Source organism: Salmo salar, chromosome 02, assembly GCF_965601325.2.
Source record: "Salmo salar chromosome 02, fSalSal1, whole genome shotgun sequence".
In the NCBI taxonomy this organism is placed as follows: Eukaryota; Metazoa; Chordata; class Actinopteri; order Salmoniformes; family Salmonidae; genus Salmo; species Salmo salar.
Window position 1 is genome coordinate 98,384,084 of NC_138292.1, and position 27,488 is coordinate 98,411,571.

Genomic DNA, 27,488 nt, shown 5'->3' on the forward strand with positions numbered 1-27,488 from the left:
CACTGTCAAAATCTGAAGGTCGGTATCGATATCTAGTTAGTAGTGGTGAAGGTCGTTATCGATATTTTTTTGTAGTTGTAGCTAGTTAATGGCGGTTTTTCTCAGGTGTTGTGGTTTTTCGGACCATACATTTTGGCACGGTGCTTACAACGTCACTGTCAAAAAGTGAAGGTCGGTATCGATATCTATATTTTTTACTTTAGAATGAAATCATTGTTTTTTTCTCAGGTGTTGTGGTTTTTCAGACCATACATTTTGGCACGGTGCTTACAACGTCACTGTCAACAAGTGAAGGTCGGTATCGATAATTTTTTATTTCGATTTGTTGATGAACTGTGCCTCGTTAGCGCAGTAGGTAGCGCGTCAGTCTCATAATCTGAAGGTCGTGAGTTCGATCCTCACACGGGGCAGCAAAGCTTTTAAAAAGACAGTGATGTCTGAAGATGAAGTGACAATTAATTCTCAGGAGTTTTGGACTTTCAGACAATACATACTTTTGTCACGGTGGATACCACATCTTAAGGTCGATATCTATATTTTTTACTTTAGAATGAAATCATTGTTTTTTTCTCAGGTGTTGTGGTTTTTCAGACCATACATTTTGGCACGGTGCTTACAACGTCACTGTCAACAAGTGAAGGTCGGTATTGATAATTTTTTATTTCGATTTGTTGAAGAACTGTTCCTCGTTAGCGCAGTAGGTAGTGCGTCAGTCTCATAATCTGAAGGTCGTGAGTTCGATCCTCACACTGGGCAGCAAAGCTTTTAAAAGAGTGTTTTCTGAAGATGAAGTGAAAATCAATTCTCAGTGGTATTGGACGTTCAGATGATACATACTTTTGTCACGGTGGAAACCACATCTTAAGGTCGATATCAATATTTTTTACTTTAGAATGAAATCATTGTTTTTTTCTCAGGTGTTGTGGACTTTCAGACCATACATTTTGGCCCGGTGCTTACAACGTCTGTCAAAATCTGAAGGTCGGTATCAATATTTTTTCTTTTCGCTTAATGTTTAAATGTGCATCGTTGGCGCAGCAGGCAATGCGTCAGTCTCATAATCTGAAGGTCGTGAGTTCGATCCTCACAGCGGGCAGCAAAGCTTTTAAAAAGACAGTGTTGTCTGAAGATGAAGTGAAAATCAATTCTCAGTGGTATTGGACGTTCAGATGATACATACTTTTGTCACGGTGCTTACAACGTCACTGTCAAAATCTGAAGGTCGGTATCGATATCTATATTTTTTACTTTAGAATGAAATCATTGTTTTTTTCTTAGGTGTTGTGGACTTTCAGACCATACATTTTGGCACGGTGCTTACAACGTCACTGTCAAAATCTGAAGGTCGGTATCGATATCTATATTTTTTACTTTAGAATGAAATCATTGTTTTTTTCTTAGGTGTTGTGGACTTTCAGACCATACATTTTGGCACGGTGCTTACAACGTCACTGTCAAAATCTGAAGGTCGGTATCGATATCTATATTTTTTACTTTAGAATGAAATCATTGTTTTTTTCTCAGGTGTTGTGGACTTTCAGACCATACATTTTGGCACGGTGCTTACGTCACTGTCAAAAAGTGAAGGTCGGTATTGATATTTTTGATTACACTTAATGATTTAACGTACCTCGTTGGCGCAGCAGGCAGCACATCAGTCTCATAATCTGAAGGTTGTGAGTTCGATCCTCACACGGGGCAGCAAAGCTTATTAAAAGCCAGCGTTGTCTGAAGGTGAAAATTAATTCTCAGTGGTTTTGGACTTTCAGACAATACATACTTTTGTCACGGTGTAAACCACATCTTAAGATCGATATCAAATTGTTTTACTTTAGAATGAAATCATAGTTTTTTTCTCAGGTGTTGTGGTTTTTCAGACCATACATTTTGGCACGGTGCTTACAACGTCTGTCAAAAAGTGAAGGTCGGTATCGATAATTTTTTCTTTCGATTTGCTGATTAAATCTTCCTCGTTAGCGTAGTAGGTAGCACGTCAGTCTCATAATCTGAAGGTCGTGAGTTCGATCCTCACACGGGGCAGCAAAGATCCTAAAAAGAAAGTGTTGTCTGAAGATGAAGTGACAATTAATTCTCAGATGTTTTGGACTTTCAGACAATACATACTTTTGTCACGGTGGATACCACATCTTAAGGTCGATATCAATATTTTTTACTTTAGAATGAAATCATAGTTTTTTTCTCAGGTGTTGTCGACTTTCAGACCATACATTTTGGCACGGTGCTTACAACGTCACTGTCAAAATCTGAAGGTTGGTATCGATATTTGTTCTTTACGCTTAATGTTTAAATGTGCATCGTTGGCGCAGCAGGCAGCGCGTCAGTCTCATGGTCTGAAAGTCGTGAGTTCGATCCTCACACAGGGCAGCAACGCATTTAAAAAGACAGTGTTGTCTGAAGATGAAGTGAAGATTAATTCTCAGTGGTTTTGGACTTTCAGACAATACATACTTTTGTCACGGTGGATACAACATCTTAAGTTCGATAACAATTTTTTTTTTACTTTAGAATGAAATCAGAGTTTTTTCTCAGGTGTTGTGGACTTTCAGACCATACATTTTGGCCCGGTGCTTACAACGTCTGTCAAAATCTGAAGGTCGGTATCAATATTTTTTCTTTACGCTTAATGTTTAAATGTGCATTGTCTCAGCCTCCAGTATTTATGCTGCAGTAGTTTATGTGTCGGGGGGCTAGGGTCAGTCTGTTACATCTGGAGTATTTCTCTTGTCTTATCCGGTGTCCTGTGTGTATTTAAATATGCTCTCTCTAATTCTCTCTTTCTCTCTTTCTGTCTTTCTCTCGGAGGACCTGAGCCCTAGGACCATGCCTCAGGACTACCTGGTATGATGACTCCTTGCTGTCCCCAGTCCACCTGGCCGTGCTGCTGCTCCAGTTTCAACTGTTCTGCCTGCGGCTATGGAACCCTGACCTGTTCACCGGACGTGCTTGTTGCACCCTCGACAACTACTATGATTATTATTATTTGACCATGCTGGTCATTTATGAACATTTTAACATTTTAACATTTTGACCATGTTCTGTTATAATATCCACCCTGCACAGCCAGAAGAGGACTGGCCACCCCTCATAGCCTGGTTCCTCTCTAGGTTTCTTCCTAGGTTTTTGGCCTTTCTAGGGAGTTTTTCCTAGGGAGTTTTTCCTAGCCACCGTGCTTCTTTCACATGCTTTGCTTGCTGTTTGGGGTTTTAGGCTGGGTTTCTGTACAGCACTTTGAGAATATCAGCTGATGTACGAAGGGCTATATAAAAATAAATTTGATTTGATTTGATTTGATTGTTGGCGCAGCAGGCAGTGCGTCAATCTCATAATCTTAAGGTCGTGAGTTCGATCCTCACACGGGGCAGCAAAGCTTATAAAAAGACTCTTGTCTGAAGGTGAAAATTAATTCTCAGTGGTTTCGGAATTTCACACAATACATACTTTTGTCAAGGTGGAAACCACATCTTAAATTAAGGTCGATATCTATATTTTTTACTTTAGAATGAAATCATAGTTTTTTTCTCAGGTGTTGTGGACTTTCAGACCATACATTTTGGCACGGTGCTTACGTCACTGTCAAAAAGTGAAGGTCGGTATTGATATTTTTGATTACACTTAATGATTTAACGTACCTCGTTGGCGCAGCAGGCAGCACATCAGTCTCATAATCTGAAGGTTGTGAGTTCGATCCTCACACGGGGCAGCAAAGCTTATTAAAAGCCAGCGTTGTCTGAAGGTGAAAATTAATTCTCAGTGGTTTTGGACTTTCAGACAATACATACTTTTGTCACGGTGTAAACCACATCTTAAGATCGATATCAAATTGTTTTACTTTAGAATGAAATCATAGTTTTTTTCTCAGGTGTTGTGGTTTTTCAGACCATACATTTTGGCACGGTGCTTACAACGTCTGTCAAAAAGTGAAGGTCGGTATCGCTAATTTTTTCTTTCGATTTGCTGATTAAATCTTGCTCGTTAGCGTAGTAGGTAGCGCGTCAGTCTCATAATCTGAAGGTCGTGAGTTCGATCCTCACACGGGGCAGCAAAGATCCTAAAAAGAAAGTGTTGTCTGAAGATGAAGTGACAATTAATTCTCAGATGTTTTGGACTTTCAGACAATACATACTTTTGTCACGGTGGATACCACATCTTAAGGTCGATATCAATATTTTTTACTTTAGAATGAAATCATAGTTTTTTTCTCAGGTGTTGTCGACTTTCAGACCATACATTTTGGCACGGTGCTTACAACGTCACTGTCAAAATCTGAAGGTTGGTATCGATATTTGTTCTTTACGCTTAATGTTTAAATGTGCATCGTTGGCGCAGCAGGCAGCGCGTCAGTCTCATGGTCTGAAAGTCGTGAGTTCGATCCTCACACAGGGCAGCAAAGCATTTAAAAAGACAGTGTTGTCTGAAGATGAAGTGAAGATTAATTCTCAGTGGTTTTGGACTTTCAGACAATACATACTTTTGTCACGGTGGATACAACATCTTAAGTTCGATAACAATTTTTTTTTTACTTTAGAATGAAATCAGAGTTTTTTCTCAGGTGTTGTGGACTTTCAGACCATACATTTTGGCCCGGTGCTTACAACGTCTGTCAAAATCTGAAGGTCGGTATCAATATTTTTTCTTTACGCTTAATGTTTAAATGTGCATTGTCTCAGCCTCCAGTATTTATGCTGCAGTAGTTTATGTGTCGGGGGGCTAGGGTCAGTCTGTTACATCTGGAGTATTTCTCTTGTCTTATCCGGTGTCCTGTGTGTATTTAAATATGCTCTCTCTAATTCTCTCTTTCTCTCTTTCTGTCTTTCTCTCGGAGGACCTGAGCCCTAGGACCATGCCTCAGGACTACCTGGTATGATGACTCCTTGCTGTCCCCAGTCCACCTGGCCGTGCTGCTGCTCCAGTTTCAACTGTTCTGCCTGCGGCTATGGAACCCTGACCTGTTCACCGGACGTGCTTGTTGCACCCTCGACAACTACTATGATTATTATTATTTGACCATGCTGGTCATTTATGAACATTTTAACATTTTAACATTTTGACCATGTTCTGTTATAATATCCACCCTGCACAGCCAGAAGAGGACTGGCCACCCCTCATAGCCTGGTTCCTCTCTAGGTTTCTTCCTAGGTTTTTGGCCTTTCTAGGGAGTTTTTCCTAGGGAGTTTTTCCTAGCCACCGTGCTTCTTTCACAAGCTTTGCTTGCTGTTTGGGGTTTTAGGCTGGGTTTCTGTACAGCACTTTGAGAATATCAGCTGATGTACGAAGGGCTATATAAAAATAAATTTGATTTGATTTGATTTGATTGTTGGCGCAGCAGGCAGTGCGTCAATCTCATAATCTTAAGGTCGTGAGTTCGATCCTCACACGGGGCAGCAAAGCTTATAAAAAGACTCTTGTCTGAAGGTGAAAATTAATTCTCAGTGGTTTCGGAATTTCACACAATACATACTTTTGTCAAGGTGGAAACCACATCTTAAATTAAGGTCGATATCTATATTTTTTACTTTAGAATGAAATCATAGTTTTTTTCTCAGGTGTTGTGGACTTTCAGACCATACATTTTGGCACGGTGCTTACGTCACTGTCAAAAAGTGAAGGTCGGTATTGATATTTTTGATTACACTAAACGATTTAATGTACCTCGTTGGCGCAGCAGGCAGCGCATCAGTCTCATAATCTGAAGGTTGTGAGTTCGATCCTCACACGGGGCAGCAAAGCTTATTAAAAGCCAGCGTTGTCTGAAGGTGAAAATTAATTCTCAGTGGTTTTGGACTTTCAGACAATACATACTTTTGTCACGGTGTAAACCACATCTTAAGATCGATATCAAATTGTTTTACTTTAGAATGAAATCATCGTTTTTTTCTCAGGTGTTGTGGTTTTTCAGACCATACATTTTGGCACGGTGCTTACAACGTCTGTCAAAAAGTGAAGGTCGGTATCGATAATTTTTTCTTTCGATTTGCTGGTTAAATCTTCCTCGTTAGCGTAGTAGGTAGCGCGTCAGTCTCATAATCTGAAGGTCGTGAGTTCGATCCTCACACGGGGCAGCAAAGATCCTAAAAAGAAAGTCTTGTCTGAAGATGAAGTGACAATTAATTGTCAGATGTTTTGGACTTTCAGACAATACATACTTTTGTCACGGTGGATACCACATCTTAAGGTCGATATCAATATTTTTTACTTTAGAATGAAATCATAGTTTTTTTCTCAGGTGTTGTCGACTTTCAGACCATACATTTTGGCACGGTGCTTACAACGTCACTGTCAAAATCTGAAGGTTGGTATCGATATTTGTTCTTTACGCTTAATGTTTAAATGTGCATCGTTGGCGCAGCAGGCAGCGCGTCAGTCTCATGGTCTGAAAGTCGTGAGTTCGATCCTCACACAGGGCAGCAAAGCATTTAAAAAGACAGTGTTGTCTGAAGGTGAAGATTAATTCTCAGTGGTTTTGGACTTTCAGACAATACATACTTTTGTCACGGTGGATACAACATCTTAAGTTCGATAACAATTTTTTTTTACTTTAGAATGAAATCAGAGTTTTTTCTCAGGTGTTGTGGACTTTCAGACCATACATTTTGGCCCGGTGCTTACAACGTCTGTCAAAATCTGAAGGTCGGTATCAATATTTTTTCTTTACGCTTAATGTTTAAATGTGCATTGTCTCAGCCTCCAGTATTTATGCTGCAGTAGTTTATGTGTCGGGGGGCTAGGGTCAGTCTGTTACATCTGGAGTATTTCTCTTGTCTTATCCGGTGTCCTGTGTGTATTTAAATATGCTCTCTCTAATTCTCTCTTTCTCTCTTTCTGTCTTTCTCTCGGAGGACCTGAGCCCTAGGACCATGCCTCAGGACTACCTGGTATGATGACTCCTTGCTGTCCCCAGTCCACCTGGCCGTGCTGCTGCTCCAGTTTCAACTGTTCTGCCTGCGGCTATGGAACCCTGACCTGTTCACCGGACGTGCTTGTTGCACCCTCGACAACTACTATGATTATTATTATTTGACCATGCTGGTCATTTATGAACATTTTAACATTTTAACATTTTGACCATGTTCTGTTATAATATCCACCCTGCACAGCCAGAAGAGGACTGGCCACCCCTCATAGCCTGGTTCCTCTCTAGGTTTCTTCCTAGGTTTTTGGCCTTTCTAGGGAGTTTTTCCTAGGGAGTTTTTCCTAGCCACCGTGCTTCTTTCACATGCTTTGCTTGCTGTTTGGGGTTTTAGGCTGGGTTTCTGTACAGCACTTTGAGAATATCAGCTGATGTACGAAGGGCTATATAAAAATAAATTTGATTTGATTTGATTTGATTGTTGGCGCAGCAGGCAGTGCGTCAATCTCATAATCTTAAGGTCGTGAGTTCGATCCTCACATGGGGCAGCAAAGCTTATAAAAAGACTCTTGTCTGAAGGTGAAAATTAATTCTCAGTGGTTTCGGAATTTCACACAATACATACTTTTGTCAAGGTGGAAACCACATCTTAAGGTCGATATCTATATTTTTTACTTTAGAATGAAATCATAGTTTTTTTCTCAGGTGTTGTGGACTTTCAGACCATACATTTTGGCACGGTGCTTACGTCACTGTCAAAAAGTGAAGGTCGGTATTGATATTTTTGATTACACTTAATGATTTAACGTACCTCGTTGGCGCAGCAGGCAGCACATCAGTCTCATAATCTGAAGGTTGTGAGTTCGATCCTCACACGGGGCAGCAAAGCTTATTAAAAGCCAGCGTTGTCTGAAGGTGAAAATTAATTCTCAGTGGTTTTGGACTTTCAGACAATACATACTTTTGTCACGGTGTAAACCACATCTTAAGATCGATATCAAATTGTTTTACTTTAGAATGAAATCATAGTTTTTTTCTCAGGTGTTGTGGTTTTTCAGACCATACATTTTGGCACGGTGCTTACAACGTCTGTCAAAAAGTGAAGGTCGGTATCGATAATTTTTTCTTTCGATTTGCTGATTAAATCTTGCTCGTTAGCGTAGTAGGTAGCGCGTCAGTCTCATAATCTGAAGGTCGTGAGTTCGATCCTCACACGGGGCAGCAAAGATCCTAAAAAGAAAGTGTTGTCTGAAGATGAAGTGACAATTAATTCTCAGATGTTTTGGACTTTCAGACAATACATACTTTTGTCACGGTGGATACCACATCTTAAGGTCGATATCAATATTTTTTACTTTAGAATGAAATCATAGTTTTTTTCTCAGGTGTTGTCGACTTTCAGACCATACATTTTGGCACGGTGCTTACAACGTCACTGTCAAAATCTGAAGGTTGGTATCGATATTTGTTCTTTACGCTTAATGTTTAAATGTGCATCGTTGGCGCAGCAGGCAGCGCGTCAGTCTCATGGTCTGAAAGTCGTGAGTTCGATCCTCACACAGGGCAGCAAAGCATTTAAAAAGACAGTGTTGTCTGAAGATGAAGTGAAGATTAATTCTCAGTGGTTTTGGACTTTCAGACAATACATACTTTTGTCACGGTGGATACAACATCTTAAGTTCGATAACAATTTTTTTTTTACTTTAGAATGAAATCAGAGTTTTTTCTCAGGTGTTGTGGACTTTCAGACCATACATTTTGGCCCGGTGCTTACAACGTCTGTCAAAATCTGAAGGTCGGTATCAATATTTTTTCTTTACGCTTAATGTTTAAATGTGCATTGTCTCAGCCTCCAGTATTTATGCTGCAGTAGTTTATGTGTCGGGGGGCTAGGGTCAGTCTGTTACATCTGGAGTATTTCTCTTGTCTTATCCGGTGTCCTGTGTGTATTTAAATATGCTCTCTCTAATTCTCTCTTTCTCTCTTTCTGTCTTTCTCTCGGAGGACCTGAGCCCTAGGACCATGCCTCAGGACTACCTGGTATGATGACTCCTTGCTGTCCCCAGTCCACCTGGCCGTGCTGCTGCTCCAGTTTCAACTGTTCTGCCTGCGGCTATGGAACCCTGACCTGTTCACCGGACGTGCTTGTTGCACCCTCGACAACTACTATGATTATTATTATTTGACCATGCTGGTCATTTATGAACATTTTAACATTTTAACATTTTGACCATGTTCTGTTATAATATCCACCCTGCACAGCCAGAAGAGGACTGGCCACCCCTCATAGCCTGGTTCCTCTCTAGGTTTCTTCCTAGGTTTTTGGCCTTTCTAGGGAGTTTTTCCTAGGGAGTTTTTCCTAGCCACCGTGCTTCTTTCACATGCTTTGCTTGCTGTTTGGGGTTTTAGGCTGGGTTTCTGTACAGCACTTTGAGAATATCAGCTGATGTACGAAGGGCTATATAAAAATAAATTTGATTTGATTTGATTTGATTGTTGGCGCAGCAGGCAGTGCGTCAATCTCATAATCTTAAGGTCGTGAGTTCGATCCTCACACGGGGCAGCAAAGCTTATAAAAAGACTCTTGTCTGAAGGTGAAAATTAATTCTCAGTGGTTTCGGAATTTCACACAATACATACTTTTGTCAAGGTGGAAACCACATCTTAAATTAAGGTCGATATCTATATTTTTTACTTTAGAATGAAATCATAGTTTTTTTCTCAGGTGTTGTGGACTTTCAGACCATACATTTTGGCACGGTGCTTACGTCACTGTCAAAAAGTGAAGGTCGGTATTGATATTTTTGATTACACTAAACGATTTAATGTACCTCGTTGGCGCAGCAGGCAGCGCATCAGTCTCATAATCTGAAGGTTGTGAGTTCGATCCTCACACGGGGCAGCAAAGCTTATTAAAAGCCAGCGTTGTCTGAAGGTGAAAATTAATTCTCAGTGGTTTTGGACTTTCAGACAATACATACTTTTGTCACGGTGTAAACCACATCTTAAGATCGATATCAAATTGTTTTACTTTAGAATGAAATCATCGTTTTTTTCTCAGGTGTTGTGGTTTTTCAGACCATACATTTTGGCACGGTGCTTACAACGTCTGTCAAAAAGTGAAGGTCGGTATCGATAATTTTTTCTTTCGATTTGCTGGTTAAATCTTCCTCGTTAGCGTAGTAGGTAGCGCGTCAGTCTCATAATCTGAAGGTCGTGAGTTCGATCCTCACACGGGGCAGCAAAGATCCTAAAAAGAAAGTCTTGTCTGAAGATGAAGTGACAATTAATTGTCAGATGTTTTGGACTTTCAGACAATACATACTTTTGTCACGGTGGATACCACATCTTAAGGTCGATATCAATATTTTTTACTTTAGAATGAAATCATAGTTTTTTTCTCAGGTGTTGTCGACTTTCAGACCATACATTTTGGCACGGTGCTTACAACGTCACTGTCAAAATCTGAAGGTTGGTATCGATATTTGTTCTTTACGCTTAATGTTTAAATGTGCATCGTTGGCGCAGCAGGCAGCGCGTCAGTCTCATGGTCTGAAAGTCGTGAGTTCGATCCTCACACAGGGCAGCAAAGCATTTAAAAAGACAGTGTTGTCTGAAGGTGAAGATTAATTCTCAGTGGTTTTGGACTTTCAGACAATACATACTTTTGTCACGGTGGATACAACATCTTAAGTTCGATAACAATTTTTTTTTACTTTAGAATGAAATCAGAGTTTTTTCTCAGGTGTTGTGGACTTTCAGACCATACATTTTGGCCCGGTGCTTACAACGTCTGTCAAAATCTGAAGGTCGGTATCAATATTTTTTCTTTACGCTTAATGTTTAAATGTGCATTGTCTCAGCCTCCAGTATTTATGCTGCAGTAGTTTATGTGTCGGGGGGCTAGGGTCAGTCTGTTACATCTGGAGTATTTCTCTTGTCTTATCCGGTGTCCTGTGTGTATTTAAATATGCTCTCTCTAATTCTCTCTTTCTCTCTTTCTGTCTTTCTCTCGGAGGACCTGAGCCCTAGGACCATGCCTCAGGACTACCTGGTATGATGACTCCTTGCTGTCCCCAGTCCACCTGGCCGTGCTGCTGCTCCAGTTTCAACTGTTCTGCCTGCGGCTATGGAACCCTGACCTGTTCACCGGACGTGCTTGTTGCACCCTCGACAACTACTATGATTATTATTATTTGACCATGCTGGTCATTTATGAACATTTTAACATTTTAACATTTTGACCATGTTCTGTTATAATATCCACCCTGCACAGCCAGAAGAGGACTGGCCACCCCTCATAGCCTGGTTCCTCTCTAGGTTTCTTCCTAGGTTTTTGGCCTTTCTAGGGAGTTTTTCCTAGGGAGTTTTTCCTAGCCACCGTGCTTCTTTCACATGCTTTGCTTGCTGTTTGGGGTTTTATGCTGGGTTTCTGTACAGCACTTTGAGAATATCAGCTGATGTACGAAGGGCTATATAAAAATAAATTTGATTTGATTTGATTTGATTGTTGGCGCAGCAGGCAGTGCGTCAATCTCATAATCTTAAGGTCGTGAGTTCGATCCTCACACGGGGCAGCAAAGCTTATAAAAAGACTCTTGTCTGAAGGTGAAAATTAATTCTCAGTGGTTTCGGAATTTCACACAATACATAGTTTTGTCAAGGTGGAAACCACATCTTAAGGTCGATATCTATATTTTTTACTTTAGAATGAAATCATAGTTTTTTTCTCAGGTGTTGTGGACTTTCAGACCATACATTTTGGCACGGTGCTTACGTCACTGTCAAAAAGTGAAGGTCGGTATTGATATTTTTGATTACACTTAACGATTTAACGTACCTCGTTGGCGCAGCAGGCAGCGCATCAGTCTCATAATCTGAAGGTTGTGAGTTCGATCCTCACACGGGGCAGCAAAGCTTATTACAAGCCAGCGTTGTCTGAAGGTGAAAATTAATTCTCACTGGTTTTGGACTTTCAGACAATACATACCTTTGTCACGGTGTAAACCACATCTTAAGATCGATATCAAATTGTTTTACTTTAGAATGAAATCATAGTTTTTTTCTCAGGTGTTGTGGTTTTTCAGACCATACATTTTGGCACGGTGCTTACAACGTCTGTCAAAAAGTGAAGGTCGGTATCGATAATTTTTTCTTTCGATTTGCTGATTAAATCTTCCTCGTTAGCGTAGTAGGTAGCGCGTCAGTCTCATAATCTGAAGGTCGTGAGTTCGATCCTCACACGGGGCAGCAAAGATCCTAAAAAGAAAGTGTTGTCTGAAGATGAAGTGACAATTAATTCTCAGATGTTTTGGACTTTCAGACAATACATACTTTTGTCACGGTGGATACCACATCTTAAGGTCGATATCAATATTTTTTACTTTAGAATGAAATCATAGTTTTTTTCTCAGGTGTTGTCGACTTTCAGACCATACATTTTGGCACGGTGCTTACAACGTCACTGTCAAAATCTGAAGGTTGGTATCGATATTTGTTCTTTACGCTTAATGTTTAAATGTGCATCGTTGGCGCAGCAGGCAGCGCGTCAGTCTCATGGTCTGAAAGTCGTGAGTTCGATCCTCACACAGGGCAGCAAAGCATTTAAAAAGACAGTGTTGTCTGAAGATGAAGTGAAAATTAATTCTCAGTGGTTTTGGACTTTCAGACAATACATACTTTTGTCACGGTGGATACAACATCTTAAGTTCGATAACAATTTTTTTTTTACTTTAGAATGAAATCAGAGTTTTTTCTCAGGTGTTGTGGACTTTCAGACCATACATTTTGGCCCGGTGCTTACAACGTCTGTCAAAATCTGAAGGTCGGTATCAATATTTTTTCTTTACGCTTAATGTTTAAATGTGCATTGTCTCAGCCTCCAGTATTTATGCTGCAGTAGTTTATGTGTCGGGGGGCTAGGGTCAGTCTGTTACATCTGGAGTATTTCTCTTGTCTTATCCGGTGTCCTGTGTGTATTTAAATATGCTCTCTCTAATTCTCTCTTTCTCTCTTTCTGTCTTTCTCTCGGAGGACCTGAGCCCTAGGACCATGCCTCAGGACTACCTGGTATGATGACTCCTTGCTGTCCCCAGTCCACCTGGCCGTGCTGCTGCTCCAGTTTCAACTGTTCTGCCTGCGGCTATGGAACCCTGACCTGTTCACCGGACGTGCTTGTTGCACCCTCGACAACTACTATGATTATTATTATTTGACCATGCTGGTCATTTATGAACATTTTAACATTTTAACATTTTGACCATATTCTGTTATAATATCCACCCTGCACAGCCAGAAGAGGACTGGCCACCCCTCATAGCCTGGTTCCTCTCTAGGTTTCTTCCTAGGTTTTTGGCCTTTCTAGGGAGTTTTTCCTAGGGAGTTTTTCCTAGCCACCGTGCTTCTTTCACATGCTTTGCTTGCTGTTTGGGGTTTTAGGCTGGGTTTCTGTACAGCACTTTGAGAATATCAGCTGATGTACGAAGGGCTATATAAAAATAAATTTGATTTGATTTGATTTGATTGTTGGCGCAGCAGGCAGTGCGTCAATCTCATAATCTTAAGGTCGTGAGTTCGATCCTCACACGGGGCAGCAAAGCTTATAAAAAGACTCTTGTCTGAAGGTTAAAATTAATTCTCAGTGGTTTTGGAATTTCACACAATACATACTTTTGTCAAGGTGGAAACCACATCTTAAGGTCGATATCTATATTTTTTTACTTTAGAATGAAATCATAGTTTTTTTCTCAGGTGTTGTGGACTTTCAGACCATACATTTTGACACGGTGCTTACGTCACTGTCAAAAAGTGAAGGTCGGTATTGATATTTTTGATTACACTTAACGATTTAACGTACCTCGTTGGCGCAGCAGGCAGCGCATCAGTCTCATAATCTGAAGGTTGTGAGTTCGATCCTCACACGGGGCAGCAAAGCTTATTAAAAGCCAGCGTTGTCTGAAGGTGAAAATTAATTCTCAGTGTTTTTGGACTTTCAGACAATACATACTTTTGTCACGGTGTAAACCACATCTTAAGATCGATATCAAATTGTTTTACTTTAGAATGAAATCATAGTTTTTTTCTCAGGTGTTGTGGTTTTTCAGACCATACATTTTGGCACGGTGCTTACAACGTCTGTCAAAAAGTGAAGGTCGGTATCGATAATTTTTTCTTTCGATTTGCTGATTAAATCTTCCTCGTTAGCGTAGTAGGTAGCGCGTCAGTCTCATAATCTGAAGGTCGTGAGTTCGATCCTCACACGGGGCAGCAAAGATCCTAAAAAGAAAGTGTTGTCTGAAGATGAAGTGACAATTAATTCTCAGATGTTTTGGACTTTCAGACAATACATACTTTTGTCACGGTGGATACCACATCTTAAGGTCGATATCAATATTTTTTACTTTAGAATGAAATCATAGTTTTTTTCTCAGGTGTTGTCGACTTTCAGACCATACATTTTGGCACGGTGCTTACAACGTCACTGTCAAAAAGTGAAGGTCGGTATCGATATTTTTTCTTACACTTAATGAATTAATGTGCCTCGTTGGCGCAGCAGGCAGTGCGTCAGTCTCATAATCTGAAGGTCGTGAGTTCGATCCTCACATGGGGCAGCAAAGTTTATAAAATGATACTGTAGTCTGAAGGTGAAAATAAATTCTCAGTGTTTTGGACTTTCAGACAGTACATACTTTTGTCACGGTGGAAACCACATCATAAGGTCGATATCAAATTGTTTTACTTTAGAATGAAATCATAGTTTTTTTCTCAGGTGTTGTGGACTTTCAGACCATACATTTTGGCACGGTGCTTACATCGTCACTGTCAAAAAGTGAAGGTCGGTATCGATATTATTTCTTACACTTAATGATTTAACGTGCGTTGTTGGCGCGCAGGCAGCGCATCAGTCTCATAATCTGAAGGTCATGAGTTCGATCCTCACACGGGGCAGCAAAGCTTATAAAAGACAGTTTTGTCTGAAGGTTAAAATTAATTCTCAGTGGTTTTGGACTTTCAGACAATACATACTTTTGTCACGGTGCTTACAACGTCACTGTAAAATCTGAAGGTCGGTATTGATATCTATATTTTTTACTTTAGAATGAAATCATTGTTTTTTTCTTAGGTGTTGTGGACTTTCAGACCATACATTTTGGCACGGTGGTTACAACGTCACTGTCAAAATCTGAAATTTGGTATCGATATTTCTTCTTACACTTCATGCTTTAATGTGCCTTGTTGGTGCAGCAGGCAGCGCGTCAGTCTCATAATCTAAAGGTCGTGAGTTCGATCCTCACACGAGGCAGCAAAGCTTATAAAAAGACAGTTGTCTGATGGTGAAAATTAATTCTCAGTGGTTTTGGACTTACAGACAATACATACTTTTGTCACGGTGGAAACCACATCTTAAGGTCGATATCAAATTGTTTTACTTTAGAATGAAATCATAATTTTTTTCTCAGGTGTTGTGGTTTTTCAGACCATACATTTTGGCACGGTGCTTACAACGTCACTGTCAAAAAGTGAATGTCGGTATCGATAATTGTTTCTTTCGATTTCTTGATTAAATGTCCTCGTTAGCGCAGTAGGTAGCGCGTCAGTCTCATAATCTGAAGGTCGTGAGTTCGATCCTCACACGGGGCAGCAAAGCTTTTAAAAAGACAGTGTTTTCTGAAGATGAAGTGAAAATTAATTCTCAGTGGTATTGGACGTTCAGACGATACATACCTTTGTCACGGTGCTTACAACGTCACTGTCAAAATCTGAAGGTCGGTATCGATATCTATATTTTTTACTTTAGAATGAAATCATTGTTTATTTCTTAGGTGTTGTGGACTTTCAGACCATACATTTTGGCACGGTGCTTTCAACGTCACTGTCAAAATCTGAAGGTCGGTATCGATCATTTCTTATTTCGATGTCTTCATGTAATGTGACTCGTTAGCGCAGTAGGTAGTGCATCAGTCTTATTATCTGAAGGTCGTGAGTTCGATCCTCACACGGGGCAGCAAAGATTTTAAAAAGAAAGTTTTGTCTGAAGATGAAGTGACAATTAATTCTCAGATGTTTTGGACTTTCAGACAATACATATTTTTGTCACGGTGGATACCACATCTTAAGGTCGATATCAAATTGTTTTACTTTAGAATGAAATCATAGTTTTTTTCTCAGGTGTTGTGGACTTTCAGACCATACATTTTGGCACGGTGCTTACATCGTCACTGTCAAAAAGTGAAGGTCGGTATCGATATTTTTTCTTACACTTAATGATTTAACGTGCCTTGTTGGCGCAGCAGGCAGCGCGTCAGTCTCATAATCTGAAGGTCGTGAGTTCGATCCTCACACGGGGCAGCAAAGCCTTTAAACGACAGTTTTGTCTGAAGGTGAAAATTAATTCTCAGTGGTTTTGGACTTTCAGACAATACATACTTTTGTCACGGTGCTTACAACGTCACTGTAAAATCTGAAGGTCGGTATCGATATCTATATTTTTTACTTTAGAATGAAATCATTGTTTATTTCTTAGGTGTTGTGGACTTTCAGACCATACATTTTGGCACGGTGCTTACAACGTCACTGTCAAAATCTGAAGGTCGGAATCGATATCTGTATTTTTTACTTTAGAATGAAATCATTGTTTTTTTCATAGGTGTTGTGGACTTTCAGACCATACATTTTGGCACGGTGGTTACAACGTCACTGTCAAAATCTGAAGGTCGGTATCGATATTTTTTCTTACACTTCATGCTTTAATGTACCTCGTTGGTGCAGCAGGCAGCGCGTCAGTCTCATAATCTAAAGGTCGTGAGTTCGATCCTCACACAGGGCAACAAAGCTTATAAAACGACTGTTGTCTGATGGTGAAAATTAATTCTCAGTGGTTTTGGACTTACAGACAATACATACTTTTGTCACGGTGGAAACCACGTCTTAAGGTCGATATCAAATTGTTTTACTTTAGAATGAAATCATAGTTTTTTTCTCAGGTGTTGTGGTTTTTCAGACCATACATTTTGGCACGGTGCTTACAACGTCACTGTCAAAAAGTGAATGTCGGTATCGATAATTTTTTCTTTCGATTTCTTGATTAAATGTGCCTCGTTAGCGCAGTAGGTAGCGCGTCAGTCTCATAATCTGAAGGTCGTGAGTTCGATCCTCACACGGGGCAGCAAAGCTTATAAAAAAACTGTTGTCTGATGGTGAAAATTGATTCTCAGTGGTTTTGGACTTTCAGACAATACATACTTTTGTCACGGTGGAAACCACATCTTAAGGTCGATATCAAATTGTTTTACTTTAGAATGAAATCATAGTTTTTTTCTCAGGTGTTGTGGTTTTTCAGACCATAGATTTTGGCACGGTGCTTACAACGTCACTGTCAAAATCTGAAGGTCGTTATCGATATTTTTTCTTTACGCTTAAGGTTTAAAAGTGCCTCGTTGGCGCAGCAGGCAGCGCGTCAGTCTCATAATCTGAAGGTCGTGAGTTCGATCCTCACACGGGGCAGCAAAGCTTTTAAAAAGACAGTGTTTTCTGAAGATCAAGTGAAAATTAATTCTCAGTGTTATTGGACGTTCAGACGATACATACTTTGTCACGGTGCTTACAACGTCACTGTAAAATCTGAAGGTCGGTATCGATATCTATATTTTTTACTTTAGAATGAAATCATTGTTTATTTCTTAGGTGTTGTGGACTTTCAGACCATACATTTTGGCACGGTGCTTACATCGTCACTGTCAAAAAGTGAAGGTCGGTATCGATATTATTTCTTACACTTAATGATTTAACGTGCGTTGTTGGCGCGCAGGCAGCGCATCAGTCTCATAATCTGAAGGTCGTGAGTTCGATCCTCACACGGGGCAGCAAAGCTTATAAAAGACAGTTTTGTCTGAAGGTTAAAATTAATTCTCAGTGGTTTTGGACTTTCAGACAATACATACTTTTGTCACGGTGCTTACAACGTCACTGTAAAATCTGAAGGTCGGTATCGATATCTATATTTTTTACTTTAGAATGAAATCATTGTTTTTTTCTTAGGTGTTGTGGACTTTCAGACCATACATTTTGGCACGGTGGTTACAACGTCACTGTCAAAATCTGAAATTTGGTATCGATATTTCTTCTTACACTTCATGCTTTAATGTTCCTCGTTGGTGCAGCAGGCAGCGCGTCAGTCTCATAATCTAAAGGTCGTGAGTTCGTTCCTCACACGAGGCAGCAAAGCTTATAAAAAGACAGTTGTCTGATGGTGAAAATTAATTCTCAGTGGTTTTGGACTTACAGACAATACATACTTTTGTCACGGTGGAAACCACATCTTAAGGTCGATATCAAATTGTTTTACTTTAGAATGAAATCATAATTTTTTTCTCAGGTGTTGTGGTTTTTCAGACCATACATTCTGGCACGGTGCTTACAACGTCACTGTCAAAAAGTGAATGTCGGTATCGATAATTTTTTCTTTCGATTTCTTGATTAAATGTGCCTCGTTAGCGCAGTAGGTAGCGCGTCAGTCTCATAATCTGAAGGTCGTGAGTTCGATCCTCACACGGGGCAGCAAAGCTTTTAAAAAGACAGTGTTTTCTGAAGATGAAGTGAAAATTAATTCTCAGTGGTATTGGACGTTCAGACGATACATACTTTTGTCACGGTGCTTACAACGTCACTGTCAAAATCTGAAGGTCGGTATCGATATCTATATTTTTTACTTTAGAATGAAATCATTGTTTATTTCTTAGGTGTTGTGGACTTTCAGACCATACATTTTGGCACGGTGCTTTCAACGTCACTGTCAAAATCTGAAGGTCGGTATCGATCATTTCTTATTTCGATGTCTTCATGTAATGTGACTCGTTAGCGCAGTAGGTAGTGCATCAGTCTTATAATCTGAAGGTCGTGAGTTCGATCCTCACCTTTGGCAGCAAAGATTTTAAAAAGAAAGTTTTGTCTGAAGATGAAGTGAAAATTAATTCTCAGATGTTTTGGACTTTCAGACAATACATATTTTTGTCACGGTGGATACCACATCTTAAGGTCGATATCAAATTGTTTTACTTTAGAATGAAATCATAGTTTTTTTCTCAGGTGTTGTGGACTTTCAGACCATACATTTTGGCACGGTGCTTACATCGTCACTGTCAAAAAGTGAAGGTCGGTATCGATATTTTTTCTTACACTTAATGCTTTAACGTGCCTTGTTGGCGCAGCAGGCAGCGCGTCAGTCTCATAATCTGAAGGTCGTGAGTTCGATCCTCACACGGGGCAGCAAAGCCTTTAAACGACAGTTTTGTCTGAAGGTGAAAATTAATTCTCAGTGGTTTTGGACTTTCAGACAATACATACTTTTGTCACGGTGCTTACAACGTCACTGTAAAATCTGAAGGTCGGTATCGATATCTATATTTTTTACTTTAGAATGAAATCATTGTTTATTTCTTAGGTGTTGTGGACTTTCAGACCATACATTTTGGCACGGTGCTTACAACGTCACTGTCAAAATCTGAAGGTCGGAATCGATATCTATATTTTTTACTTTAGAATGAAATCATTGTTTTTTTCATAGGTGTTGTGGACTTTCAGACCATACATTTTGGCACGGTGGTTACAACGTCACTGTCAAAATCTGAAGGTCGGTATCGATATTTTTTCTTACACTTCATGCTTTAATGTACCTCGTTGGTGCAGCAGGCAGCGCGTCACTCTCATAATCTAAAGGTCGTGAGTTCGATCCTCACACAGGGCAACAAAGCTTATAAAACGACTGTTGTCTGATGGTGAAAATTAATTCTCAGTGGTTTTGGACTTACAGACAATACATACTTTTGTCACGGTGGAAACCACGTCTTAAGGTCGATATCAAATTGTTTTACTTTAGAATGAAATCATAGTTTTTTTCTCAGGTGTTGTGGTTTTTCAGACCATACATTTTGGCACGGTGCTTACAACGTCACTGTCAAAAAGTGAAGGTCGGTATCGATAATATCTTCTTTCGATTTGTTGATGAACTGTGCCTCGTTAGCGCAGTAGGTAGCGCGTCAGTCTCATAATTTGAAGGTCGTGAGTTCGATCCTCACACGGGGCAGCAAAGCTTTTAAAAAGACAGTGTTGTCTGAAGATGAAGTGAAAATTAATTCTCAGTGGTTTTGGACTTTCAGACAATACATACTTTTGTCACAGTGGATACCACATCTTAAGGTCGATATCTATATTTTTTACTTTAGAATGAAATCATTGTTTTTTTCTCAGGTGATATGGACTTTCAGACCATACATTTTGGCACGGTGCTTACAACGTCTCTGTCAAAATCTGAAAGTCGTTATCGATATTTTTTCTTTACGCTTAATGTTTAAAAGTGCCTTGTTGGCGCAGCAGGCAGTGCGTCAGTCTCATAATTTGAAGGTCGTGAGTTCGATCCTCAGACTGAGCAGCAAAGCTTTTGAAAGACAGTGTTTTCTGAAGATGAAGTGAAAATTAATTCTCAGTGGTATTGGACGTTCAGACGATACATACTTTTGTCACGGTGCTTACAACGTCACTGTCAAAATCTGAAGGTCGGTATCGATATCTATATTTTTTACTTTAGAATGAAATCATTGTTTTTTTCTCAGGTGATGTCGACATTCAGACCATACATTTTGGCACGGTGCTTACAACGTCTCTGTCAAAATCTGAAGGTCGGTATCGATATCTATATTTTTTACTTTAGAATGAAATCATTGTTTTTTTCTCAGGTGATGTCGACATTCAGACCATACATTTTGGCACGGTGCTTACAACGTCTCTGTCAAAAAGTGAAGGTCGGTATCGATAATTTTTTCTTTCGATTTGTTGATTAAATGTGCTTCGTTAGCGCAGTAGGTAGCGCGTCAGTCTCATAATCTGAAGGTCGTGAGTTACATCCTCACACGGGGCAGCAAAGATTTTAAAAAGAAAGTGTTGTCTGAAGAATAAGTGACAATTAATTCTCAGATGTTTTGGACTTTCAGACAATACATACTTTTGTCACGGTGGAAACCACATCTTAAGGTCGATATCAAATTGTTTTACTTTAGAATGAAATCATTGTTTTTTTCTCAGGTGTTGTGGTTTTTCAGACCATACATTTTGGCACGGTGCTTACAACGTCACTGTCAAAAAGTGAAAGTCATTATCGATATTTTTTCTTTACGCTTAATGTTTAAAAGTGCCTCGTTGGCGCAGCATGCAGTGCGTCAGTCTCATAATCTGAAGGTCGTGAGTTCGATCCTCACACGGGGCAGCAAAGCTTTTAATAAGAAAGTGTTGTCTGAAGATGAAGTTAAAATTAATTCTCAGTGGTTTTGGACATCCAGACAATACATACTTTTGTCACAGTGGATACCACATCTTAAGGTCGATATCTATATTTTTTACTTTAGAATGAAATCATTGTTTTTTTCTCAGGTGTTGTGGTTTTTCAGACCATACATTTTGGCACGGTGCTTACAACGTCACTGTCAAAAAGTGAAAGTCATTATCGATATTTTTTCTTTACGCTTAATGTTTAAAAGTGCCTCGTTGGCGCAGCAGGCAGCGCGTCAGTCTCATAATCTGAAGGTCGTGAGTTCGATCCTCACACGGGGCAGCAAAGCTTTTAAAAAAACAGTGTTTTCTGAAGATGAAGTGAAAATTAATTCTCAGTGGTATTGGACGTTCAGACGATACATACTTTTGTCACGGTGCTTACAACGTCACTGTCAAAATCTGAAGGTCGGTATCCATATCTATATTTTTTACTTTAGAATGAAATCATAGTTTTTTTCTCAGGTGATGTCGACTTTCAGACCATACATTTTGGCACGGTGCTTACAACGTCACTGTCAAAATCTGAAGGTCGTTATCGATATTTTTTCTTTACGCTTAATGTTTAGAAGTTCCTCGTTGGCGCAGCAGGCAGCGCGTCAGTCTCATAATCTGAAGGTCGTGAGTTCGATCCTCACACGGGTCAGCAAAGCTTATAAAAAGACAGTGTTGTCTGAAGGTGAAAATTAATTCTCAGTGGTTTTGGACTTTCAGACAATACATACTTTTGTCACGGTGGAAACCACATCTTAAGGTCGATATCAAATTGTTTTACTTTAGAATGAAATCATAGTTTTTTTCTCAGGTGTTGTGGTTTTTCAGACCATACATTTTGGCACGGTGCTTACAACGTCACTGTCAAAAAGTGAAGGTCGGTATTGATAATTTTTTCTTTCGATTTGTTGATTAAATGTACCTCGTTAGCGCAGTAGGTAGCGCGTCAGTCTCATAATCTGAAGGTCGTGAGTTCGATCCTCACACGGGGCAGCAAAGCTTTTAATAAGAAAGTGTTTTCTGAAGATCAAGTGAAAATTAATTCTCAGTGGTTTTGGACTTCCAGACAATACATACTTTTGTCACAGTGGATACCACATCTTAAGGTCGATATCTATATTTTTTACTTTAGAATGAAATCATTGTTTTTTTCTAAGGTGTTGTGGTTTTTCAGACCATACATTTTGGCACGGTGCTTACAACGTCACTGTCAAAAAGTGAAAGTCATTATCGATATTTTTTCTTTACGCTTAATGTTTAAAAGTGCCTCGTTGGCGCAGCAGGCAGCGCGTCAGGCTCATAATCTGAAGGTAGTGAGTTCGATCCTCACACGGGGCAGCAAATCTTTTAAAAAAAAAGTGTTTTCTGAAGATGAAGTGAAAATTAATTCTCAGTGGTATTGGACGTTCAGACAATACATACTTTTGTCACGGTGCTTACAACGTCACTGTCAAAATCTGAAGGTCGGTATCCATATCTATATTTTTTACTTTATAATGAAATCATTGTTTTTTTCTCAGGTGATGTGGACTTTCAGACCATACATTTTGGCACGGTGCTTACAACGTCACTATCAAAATCTGAAGGTCGTTATCGATATTTTTTCTTTACGCTCTATGTCTAAAAGTGCCTCGTTGGCGCAGCGTGCAGCGCGTCAGTCTCATAATCTGAAGGTCGTGAGTTTGATCCTCACACTGGGCAGCAAAGTTTATAGAAAGACGGTGTTGTCTGAAGGTGAAAATTAATTCTCAGTCGTTTTGGACTTTCAGACAATACATACTTTTGTCACGGTGGAAACCACATCTTAAGGTCAATATCAAATTGTTTTACTTTAGAATGAAATCATTGTTTTTTTCTCAGGTGTTGTGGTTTTTCAGACCATACATTTTGGCACGGTGCTTACAACGTCACTGTCAAAAAGTGAAGGTCGGTATCGATAATTTTTTCTTTCGATTTGTTGATTAAATGTGCTTCGTTAGCGCAGTAGGTAGCGCGTCAGTCTCATAATCTGAAGGTCGTGAGTTCGATCCTCACACGGGGCAGCAAAGCTCTTAAAAAGACAGTGTTTTCTGAAGATGAAGTGAAAATGAATTCTCAGTGGTATTGGACGTTCAGACTATACATACTTTTGTCACGGTGCTTACAACGTCACTGTAAAATCTGAAGGTCGGTATCGATATTTTTTCTTACACTTAATGCTTTAATGTGCCTGGTTGGTGCAGCAGGCAGCGCGTCAGTCTCATAATCCGAAGGTCGTGAGTTCGATCCTCACACGGGTCAGCAAAGCTTATAAAAAGACAGTGTTGTCTGAAGGTGAAAATTAATTCTCAGTGGTTTTGGACTTTCAGACAATACATACTTTTGTTTCGGTGGATACCACATCTTAAGGTCGATATCTATATTTCTTACTTTCGAATGAAATCATAGTTTTTTTCTCAGGTGTTGTGGACTTTCAGACCATACATTTTGGCACGGTGCTTACAACGTCAGTGTCAAAATCTGAAGGTTGGTATCGATATTTTTTCTTACACTAAATGATTTAATTTGCCTCGTTGGTGCAGCAGGCAGCGCGTCAGTCTCATAATCTGAAGGTCGTGAGTTCCATCCTCACAAGGGGCAGCAAAGCTTATATAAAGACTGTTGTCTGATGGTGAAAATTAATTCTCAGTGCTTTTGGACTTTCAGACAATACATACTTTTGTCACGGTGGAAACCACATCTTAAGGTCGATATCAAATTGTTTTACTTTAGAATGAAATCATAGTTTTTTTCTCAGGTGTTGTGGTTTTTCAGACCATACATTTTGGCACGGTGCTTACAACGTCACTGTCAAAAAGTGAAGGTCGGTATTGATAATTTTTTCTTTCGATTTGTTGATTAAATGTGCCTCGTTAGCGCTGTAGGTAGCGCGTCAGTCTCATAATCTGAAGGTCGTGAGTTCGATCCTCACACGGGGCAGCAAAGCTTTTAATAAAAAAGTGTTGTCTGAAGATGAAGGGAAAATTAATTCTCGGTGGTTTTGGACTTTCAGACAATACATACTTTTGTCACAGTGGATACCACATCTTAAGGTCGATATCTATATTTTTTACTTTAGAATGAAATCATTGTTTTTTTCTCAGGTGATGTGGACTTTCAGACCATACATTTTGGCACGGTGCTTACAACGTCTCTGTCAAAATCTGAAGGTCGTTATCGATATTTTTTCTTTACGCTTAATGTTTAAAAGTGCCTCGTTGGTGCAGCAGGCAGCGCGTCAGTCTCATAATCTGAAGGTCGTGAGTTCGATCCTCACACGGGGCAGCAAAGCTTTTAAAAAAACAGTGTTTTCTGAAGATGAAGTGAAAATTAATTCTCAGTGGTATTGGACGTTCAGACGATACATACTTTTGTCACGGTGCTTACAACGTCACTGTCAAAATCTGAAGGTCGGTATCGATATCTATATTTTTTACTTTAGAATGAAATCATTGTTTTTTTCTCAGGTGTTGTGGTTTTTCAGACCATACATTTTGGCACGGTGCTTACAACGTCACTGTGAAAAAGTGAAAGTCGTTATCGATATTTTTTCTTTACGCTTAATGTTTAGAAGTGCCTTGTTGGCGCAGCAGGCAGCGCGTCAGTCTCATAATCTGAAGGTCGTGAGTTCGATCCTCACACGGGGCAGCAAAGCTTTTAAAAAAAAAAGTGTTTTCTGAAGATGAAGTGAAAATTAATTCTAAGTGGTATTGGACGTTCAGACGATACATACTTTTGTCACGGTGCTTACAACGTCACTGTCAAAATCTGAAGGTCGTTATCGATATTTTTTCTTTACGCTTAATGTTTAAAAGTTCTTCGTTAGCGCAGCAGATAGCGCGTCAGTCTCATAATCTGAAGGTCGTGAGTTCGATCCTCACACATGGGGCAGCAAAGCTTTTAAAAAGACAGTGTTTTCTGAAGATTAAGTGAGAATTAATTCTCAGTGGTATTGGACGTTCAGACGATACATACTTTTGTCACGGTGCTTACAACGTCACTGTCAAAATCTGAAGGTCGGTATCGATATCTATATTTTTTACTTTAGAATGAAATCATTGTTTTTTTCTTAGGTGTTGTGGACTTTCAGACCATATATTTTGGCACGGTGCTTACAACGTCACTGTCAAAATCTGAAGGTCGGTATCGATATTTTTTCTTTTCGCTTAATGTTTAAAAGTGCCTCGTTGGTGCAGCAGGCAGTGCGTCAGTCTCATAATCTATAGGTCGTGAGTTCGATCCTCACACGGGGCAGCCAACCTTATAAAAAGACTCTTGTCTGATGGTGAAAATTAATTCTCAGTGGTTTTGGACTTTCAGACAATACATACTTTTGTCACGGTGGAAACCACATCTTAAGGTCGATATCAAATTGTTTTACTTTAGAATGAAATCATAGTTTTTTTCTCAGGTGTTTTGGTTTTTCAGACCATACATTTTGGCACTGTGCTTACAACGTCACTGTCAAAAAGTGAAGGTCGGTATCGATAATTTTTTCTTTTGTTTTGTTGATTAAATGTGTTTCGTTAGCGCAGTAGGTAGCGCGTCAGTCTCATAATCTGAAGGTCGTGAGTTCGATCCTCACACGGGTCAGCAAAGCCTTTAAAAAGACAGTGTTGTCTGAAGATGAAGTGACAATTAATTCTCAGATGTTTTGGACTTTCAGACAATACATACTTTTGTCACGGTGGATACCACATCTTAAGGTCGATATCTATATTTTTTACTTTAGAATGAAATCATAGTTTTTTTCTCAGGTGTTGTGGACTTTCAGACCATACATTTTGGCACGGTGCTTACAACGTCACTGTCAAAAAGTGAAGGTCGGTATCGATAATTTTTTCTTTCGAATTGTTGATTAAATGTTCTTCGTTAGCGCAGTAGGCAGCGCGTCAGTCTCATAATCTGAAGGTCATGAGTTCGATCCTCACACGGGCCAGCATAGCTTTTAAAAAGACAGCGTTGTCTGAAGATGAAGTGAAAATTAATTCTCAGTGGTTTTGGACTTTCAGACAATACATACTTTTGTCACAGTGGATACCACATCTTAAAGTCGATATCTATATTTTTTACTTTAGAATGAAATCATTGTTTATTTCTTAGGTGTTGTGGACTTTCAGACCATACATTTTGGCACGGTGCTTACAACGTCACTGTCAAAAAGTGAAGGTCGGTATCGATATTTTTTCTTACACTTAATGAATTAATGTGCCTCGTTGGCGCAGCAGGCAGTGCGTCAGTCTCATAATCTGAAGGTCGTGAGTTCGATCCTCACATGGGGCAGCAAAGTTTATAAAATGATACTCTAGTCTGAAGGTGAAAATAAATTCTCAGTGTTTTGGACTTACAGACAATACATACTTTTGTCACGGTGGAAACCACATCTTAAGGTCGATATCAAATTGTTTTACTTTAGAATGAAATCATAATTTTTTTCTCAGGTGTTGTGGTTTTTCAGACCATACATTTTGGCACGGTGCTTACAACGTCACTGTCAAAAAGTGAATGTCGGTATCGATAATTTTTTCTTTCGATTTCTTGATTAAATGTGCCTCGTTAGCGCAGTAGGTAGCGCGTCAGTCTCATAATCTGAAGGTCGTGAGTTCGATCCTCACACGGGGCAGCAAAGCTTTTAAAAAGACAGTGTTTTCTGAAGATGAAGTGAAAATTAATTCTCAGTGGTATTGGACGTTCAGACGATACATACTTTTGTCACGGTGCTTACAACGTCACTGTCAAAATCTGAAGGTCGGTATCGATATCTATATTTTTTACTTTAGAATGAAATCATTGTTTATTTCTTAGGTGTTGTGGACTTTCAGACCATACATTTTGGCACGGTGCTTTCAACGTCACTGTCAAAATCTGAAGGTCGGTATCGATCATTTCTTATTTCGATGTCTTCATGTAATGTGACTCGTTAGCGCAGTAGGTAGTGCATCAGTCTTATAATCTGAAGGTCGTGAGTTCGATCCTCACACGGGGCAGCAAAGATTTTAAAAAGAAAGTTTTGTCTGAAGATGAAGTGACAATTAATTCTCAGATGTTTTGGACTTTCAGACAATACATATTTTTGTCACGGTGGATACCACATCTTAAGGTCGATATCAAATTGTTTTACTTTAGAATGAAATCATAGTTTTTTTCTCAGGTGTTGTGGACTTTCAGACCATACATTTTGGCACGGTGCTTACATCGTCACTGTCAAAAAGTGAAGGTCGGTATCGATATTTTTTCTTACACTTAATGATTTAACGTGCCTTGTTGGCGCAGCAGGCTGCGCGTCAGT

General features: G+C 39.5%; 16 non-coding genes across 16 annotated transcripts; all 16 read left to right on the forward strand.

The window, feature by feature from the left end:
- Window positions 1-337: 337 nt before the first annotated feature.
- On the forward strand, window positions 338-410 carry trnam-cau (transfer RNA methionine (anticodon CAU)). Its single transcript has one exon. It is a non-coding gene; the product is annotated as a tRNA-Met (tRNA).
- A 15,025-nt stretch (window positions 411-15,435) lies between these two features.
- Window positions 15,436-15,508, forward strand: trnam-cau (transfer RNA methionine (anticodon CAU)). The gene has a single exon. It is a non-coding gene; the product is annotated as a tRNA-Met (tRNA).
- A 291-nt stretch (window positions 15,509-15,799) lies between these two features.
- Window positions 15,800-15,872, forward strand: trnai-uau (transfer RNA isoleucine (anticodon UAU)). The gene has a single exon. It is a non-coding gene; the product is annotated as a tRNA-Ile (tRNA).
- A 271-nt stretch (window positions 15,873-16,143) lies between these two features.
- On the forward strand, window positions 16,144-16,216 carry trnam-cau (transfer RNA methionine (anticodon CAU)). The gene has a single exon. It is a non-coding gene; the product is annotated as a tRNA-Met (tRNA).
- A 744-nt stretch (window positions 16,217-16,960) lies between these two features.
- Window positions 16,961-17,033, forward strand: trnam-cau (transfer RNA methionine (anticodon CAU)). The gene has a single exon. It is a non-coding gene; the product is annotated as a tRNA-Met (tRNA).
- A 265-nt stretch (window positions 17,034-17,298) lies between these two features.
- On the forward strand, window positions 17,299-17,371 carry trnam-cau (transfer RNA methionine (anticodon CAU)). Its single transcript has one exon. It is a non-coding gene; the product is annotated as a tRNA-Met (tRNA).
- A 980-nt stretch (window positions 17,372-18,351) lies between these two features.
- trnam-cau (transfer RNA methionine (anticodon CAU)) lies at window positions 18,352-18,424 on the forward strand. Its single transcript has one exon. It is a non-coding gene; the product is annotated as a tRNA-Met (tRNA).
- A 635-nt stretch (window positions 18,425-19,059) lies between these two features.
- trnam-cau (transfer RNA methionine (anticodon CAU)) lies at window positions 19,060-19,132 on the forward strand. Its single transcript has one exon. It is a non-coding gene; the product is annotated as a tRNA-Met (tRNA).
- Window positions 19,133-19,876: 744 nt separating this feature from the next.
- On the forward strand, window positions 19,877-19,949 carry trnam-cau (transfer RNA methionine (anticodon CAU)). Its single transcript has one exon. It is a non-coding gene; the product is annotated as a tRNA-Met (tRNA).
- Window positions 19,950-21,397: 1,448 nt separating this feature from the next.
- On the forward strand, window positions 21,398-21,470 carry trnam-cau (transfer RNA methionine (anticodon CAU)). Its single transcript has one exon. It is a non-coding gene; the product is annotated as a tRNA-Met (tRNA).
- A 631-nt stretch (window positions 21,471-22,101) lies between these two features.
- trnam-cau (transfer RNA methionine (anticodon CAU)) lies at window positions 22,102-22,174 on the forward strand. Its single transcript has one exon. It is a non-coding gene; the product is annotated as a tRNA-Met (tRNA).
- A 976-nt stretch (window positions 22,175-23,150) lies between these two features.
- trnam-cau (transfer RNA methionine (anticodon CAU)) lies at window positions 23,151-23,223 on the forward strand. Its single transcript has one exon. It is a non-coding gene; the product is annotated as a tRNA-Met (tRNA).
- Window positions 23,224-24,066: 843 nt separating this feature from the next.
- On the forward strand, window positions 24,067-24,139 carry trnam-cau (transfer RNA methionine (anticodon CAU)). Its single transcript has one exon. It is a non-coding gene; the product is annotated as a tRNA-Met (tRNA).
- A 635-nt stretch (window positions 24,140-24,774) lies between these two features.
- trnam-cau (transfer RNA methionine (anticodon CAU)) lies at window positions 24,775-24,847 on the forward strand. The gene has a single exon. It is a non-coding gene; the product is annotated as a tRNA-Met (tRNA).
- Window positions 24,848-26,749: 1,902 nt separating this feature from the next.
- trnam-cau (transfer RNA methionine (anticodon CAU)) lies at window positions 26,750-26,822 on the forward strand. Its single transcript has one exon. It is a non-coding gene; the product is annotated as a tRNA-Met (tRNA).
- A 291-nt stretch (window positions 26,823-27,113) lies between these two features.
- On the forward strand, window positions 27,114-27,186 carry trnai-uau (transfer RNA isoleucine (anticodon UAU)). The gene has a single exon. It is a non-coding gene; the product is annotated as a tRNA-Ile (tRNA).
- Window positions 27,187-27,488: the final 302 nt, after the last annotated feature.